This window comes from Choloepus didactylus, chromosome 10 (assembly GCF_015220235.1).
Source record: "Choloepus didactylus isolate mChoDid1 chromosome 10, mChoDid1.pri, whole genome shotgun sequence".
In the NCBI taxonomy this organism is placed as follows: Eukaryota; Metazoa; Chordata; class Mammalia; order Pilosa; family Megalonychidae; genus Choloepus; species Choloepus didactylus.
This window is the reverse complement of record NC_051316.1, coordinates 72,151,325-72,156,569: the sequence shown is the minus strand read 5'-3', so window position 1 is coordinate 72,156,569 and position 5,245 is coordinate 72,151,325. Positions and strand designations below refer to the sequence as shown.

The 5,245-nt window shown below is 38.8% G+C and overlaps 1 non-coding gene across 1 annotated transcript; it reads left to right on the top strand.

Moving 5' to 3' along the window:
• Positions 1-4,508: 4,508 nt before the first annotated feature.
• Positions 4,509-4,610, top strand: LOC119505845. Its single transcript, XR_005210880.1, has one exon. It is a non-coding gene; the product is annotated as a U6 spliceosomal RNA (small nuclear RNA).
• Positions 4,611-5,245: the final 635 nt, after the last annotated feature.

Sequence of the window (5,245 nt, the reverse complement as noted above, 5' to 3'; positions counted from 1 at the left end):
TTTTAATTGGTACATGTTTATTCTAGCAAGTCCCCATCCATATTCTCCTTATGAACTCTTGGCACAAGTTCATTTCTTGCCTATAAGGAATGGCTCTTTCTTAGTCTTGTTTGTATAGTCTGTATTCTCCCTTATAGCTGATGTTAACAGAGCAGATGAATGCTAAAAATTATATAAACCTTAGTTATTAACTCTAGAATGCTTAAAAATCATGAGGAAATTAGAGACTACAGGTTATTACCAGTTAGTTCTGTTTAACAGAAGAGGAAAATTAAAGCCCTGAAACTGCTTGATGTTAGATGGAACAGAACTTTATAATTCTCCAATTGTGAAGAAAATAGGGAGAACAATTTTAATTGGTACAGATCTGACTTTAGACCCTGGCTGCTTTCAGGTGGCCTTGGATAGGCCCCTTAAGATAATGCTGCTGCTGTGCATTCTGCTGCAGAACAGTTAGTTCTGGGAGGACTAGCATTGTCCTGCAAGAGATGAACTTGTATAACTTGAGGGTCCTGGAAAATGTGCTCAAGCCTTTCCGTTCAGAAAGTTTGCAAACTTGTTCAGTCAAAGGAGAAAGGTCAGGCTACTTTCCTGCTGCCTCTTTCTCCCTCTTGCTCTCCAGGTTCTTCTCTGAACTGAACGGCCTTCTCTTGATCAGAGGCAGGAAAAGCTGAATTGGGGAGAAGGGAGAAGCAGAGTATAGAATAAATGACATTTCCTTCCTCGCATTGCCTGGCAGACTGCCTTCCTGGAACACATAAATATAGACAGTTGTCACACATCTTAATTACATGGAGCACAACTGTAGACCACACAGAAAATACATTTACTTCTCTTAGAAAATATTTGAAAGAAAACATGTTAAGGTCAACTTGCAAAAGCCTATAGTTCTTGTAACATGGTGGGAGTATCCTGTGGAGTTAGCAGCATCTGGAGAGCCCTGTTCAATGCTTTGAACTGACCCCCAGCACCTGACTTTCTTTTCCTCATGACTCCACTTACCTCCCACAAATAAGACTTGAGAAGGATTGATGTTCATGGAAGGGAGTGAGGGGAGGAGCAGGCATTTCATACCATACCACGTGCAGGGTTTCAGGAGACTTTGAAAACTGAGAGGCCAAGTCTCCTCCCAAGGCTGCCACATTACTGTGCCTGGTGGGGTCTGGAGGGAATTCCTGATTCAGTTACTGGATCATTGCTAGTGAAGCTTTTTGCTACTAGCTGATGAACATCCCTCCTACTATATTCGCTGCTCACATTGTTTTTGAGATTATAAACAATCATATTTACTGTCATTCAACTCAAAGAGAAGCAGATTTTAAAAGCAGAAATAAAATTTCAAGGCATTTTGATGTCCTTGTGTATTCCTAGACCTAAATGAGTCTACTCATACTCCATAACATTTGCCTCTCTTCACAGTACTTGGAGGCTCTGAAATTATCTTGTTTATTTACTATGATGGTTTGGAGTTGTACATACCCCAGAAAAACATGTTCTTAAAGTTAATCCATTCCTGTGGGTGTCAACTCATCCTAAGTAGGACCTTTTGTTGAGGTTACTTCAATTAAGGTGTGGCCCATCTCAATCAGAATGGGTCTTAATCCTATTACTGGAGTCCTTTAGAAGCAGAATGATATGCAGACAGAGAGACAAAGCCACAGGGAGAGCAGCTAGAAGCTGAACATCAACAGAATCCAGGAGAGAAGGGAGAGACTAAGAGGTGCCTCTGTGTGCCTTGCCATGTGACAAGCTAAGGACCAGGGATCACCAGGAGCCAGCCCCAGAATACCACAGTCTTCAGGAAGAAAGCATCATCTTGATGATGCCTCGATTTGGACTTTCTTTTAGCCTCAAAACTGTAAACAAAAATAAATTCTCATTGTTTAAGCTGAATTATTGCACTGGTGTTTGCCTGAGAAGTAAAGGAATCTAAAACAATTACCTACTTGTTTCTTGTTTGTATCCCCCAATTGAATGTAAGCTTCATGGAGGCAGAAACTATGGTTGTCTTGTTTGCCTCCATGTTCTGAGCATCTACACCAGTTGTTGGCCCATGGTAGCAAAGAATAAATACTGGTTGGTTGAAAGAATGAAACAATCAATGCTAAAAAATTGTCCTGTGCTTAGTGTGGAGAGTAGATAAATGAATGGATAAATTCAGTCCTATTTTTTTCTATCTTAATCTGAGTTGACTTTTAGGAGCATTTGACAGTCTACCATTCCTTCTGTATGAAGCACTTGCTGCTTTTGGATTCCATGACACCTGAGAGGTCATGTCTGTTTTGTCCTGGCCATTCCTCACTCTCTGTCAGCTCCTCCTCTACTGACTTCTAAGTGTTCAAGCTCCTCAGGGATCTGTCCTGGACTCAGTTCTCTTCTTTAAATTCACTCCCTAGTTGAGAGATCATCTATTTCCTTGGCTTTAAATACCCCATGTATGCTGACAGCTCCCAAAGGTATACATCCAGTCAGGATGTTTTCAATACACCACAGACTAGAACATGCAACTACCTACTTGATCTGCACTTGGATGTCTCCAAGGCTTTTAAAAATTAACTCTTAAATCTAATTCAAACTTCCATCCAGCCATCCCCACCAAAAAACCAATGAGCCAACTAAAAAATTGAACAAACAAAACAATAATCAAACAAAAGCTGTCCTTTCCCCTCTTAATCAGTTTTGTGAATGGTAGCATCTCCAGCTCAGGAGCTCAGATCAGAAACCTGGGAGTCATTCTTCGGTCATGCCCTTCCCTAACTCCCACAGCTACTACAGCTAAATGTCCTATTGTTTCTGACACCAAAATAAATCTAACCTTTTCTTTTCCTACTCTTATGTTGGTGGATTTCCTTCTCACTTTAATAACACCATAGCATCATAGTTCCACTCCTGAGCTGCACCATAAATCAGATCAATGGCCATAAATCAGATCATGCCATGACATGGCTTAAAGCCATCCTTGGCTTTACACTCCTTACTATGACTTATAAAGTTCTGAATGATCTCTCAGCTCTTTTTGCAAGTCCCTCTCTCACTCACGATGCCTCAAGCATGCTGACCTCTTTTCACATCTTTGTAATTACCTAGCTCTTACCAGCCTTAGAACTTCATCTAGGTTTCTTCTGACAGGAATTCTTCCTTCTGCTCTTCTAGGACTGAATTATTATCATCCGTTCAGGTCTCAAGTTAAGAGGATCTTCAGACGCCATATCTAAGGAATTCCTCTCCCTATATTACTTGTTGTAGTGTCTACCACTTCACCCTGTTTATTTGGAGTTTTTTATTTTAGTAATCATTAGAGCTATTCACTCAATATTTCTAAATTTCTCCCTTCTGAGAACATTGTAGGACTTCACTTCTCTACTCTTTTTGAATTTAGGGACTGTGTGCCTTGCTTTGGCCAATGAAATGTAAGCAGAAGGGTTGTGAGGTACAGAGTTGTGTGAGCTACAGGCTTGTGAGCACAGAGAATCTAAGACCATTGCGGAATGTGCCACACTCCTTTTCTCACTGCTGTGGAGATTGTTGGAAGCACATGTTGAAATAAACCTCTCAGTCTGAGTACCTAAGTGACAATGATGTCAATGATGACCTGCCTTGAACAAGTTGTATGAATGAGAAATAATTTGTTCTGGTGTGAAGTCATCGAGATTTTGGGGGTGCTTGTTACCATAGCATAATCTAGCCCATCCTGACCAATACATGTAGTCATCTGGTTGCTTCATTTTTTATTAACTTTTCTCCCACTAGATTATTAAATCTGTAAGGGCAGTGATTATACCTGTTTGATTAGCAATATGCATTTAGAAGGTAACTAACTGTATAACACAATGGGGAATAGAAAAACATTATTTGAATGAATGATTTGGATGCCTTCTCTTTCCTTTTCTTGCTAAATTGCTCTGGCTAGTACTTCCTGTACAATGTTGAATAACAGTGGTGGCAGTGGGCATCCTTATCTTCTTCCTGATATTAACAGGAAAGTTTCCATGTTTCATAACTGAATATGATGTTAGCTGTGAGTTTTTCTCATCTGCCCTTTATCATGTTGAGGAAGTTTTCTTCTATTCCTAGCTTTTCAAAAGTTTTTGTCAAGAAAGTGTGCTGAGTTTTGTCAAATGCCTTTCTCTGCATCAGTTCAGATGTGCATGTGGTTTTCTTCCCTTCTATCTATTAATGTGGTATATTACATTAATTAATTTTCTTATGTTGAACCGCTCTTGCATACATGGGATGAATCCCACTTGATCATGGTGTAAAATTCTTTTAATGTGCTGTTGCATTCAATTTGCTAGTATTTTTTGAGGAATTTTGCATCTGTATTCGTAAGGAATATTGGTCTGTAGTTTTGTTTTCTTGTGGTATCTTTATCTGCCTTTGATATTACGGTGATGGCCTCATAGAATAAGTTAGGGAGTGCTACCTCCTCTTCAATTTTTTAGAAGAGTTTTAGCAGGATTTGTGTTAACTCTTTTTGGAATGTTTGGTAAAATTCACACATGGAGTTCCTGTTTTGGCAACACATATACTGAGATTGGAACAATACGGAGAAAATTAACCTGGCCCCTGTGTAAGGATGACACACAATTAGTGGAGCATTCCATATGTTTCCACACCAATGCAAAGTGTTAATAATAGGGTGGCGTATGGGAATTCTGTATTTTATGCATGATTGTTCTGTAAACCCACAGCTTCTCTAATAAAGAAAAAAATTTCACCCTAGGAGCTATGTTGTCTTGGGCTTTTCTTTTTGGGGAGGATTTTGATTACTGATTTGGTCTCTTCATTTGTTCTTGGTTGGTTAAAATCATCTATTACTTTTTGAATCAGTGCAGATGGTTTGTGTGTGTCTAGGAATTTGTCCATTTCATCTATGTACTCTAAGATGGTGTACAGTTCCTAGTATCCTATTATAATCCTTTTTATTTCTGTGGACTTGGTAATAATTTCCCATTTCATTTCTGATTTTAGTTATTTGTGCGCTCTCTCTTCTTTTCTTTGTCTGTCTAGCTAAAGGTTTGGTTTTATTATTGATTTTGCAAAAAACCAACTTTTCACTTCATTGATTCACTCTATTGTTCTTATATTCTCTATGACTTTTATCTAATCTTTGCTATTTCCTTCCTTCTGTTCACTTTGGGGTTTAGTCTACTCTTTTCCTAGATCCTCCCATTTTGAGGCTAGGTCTCTGATTTGAAATCTTTCTTCTATTTTAACATAATTCTTTTGAGGTATATAAATTTCT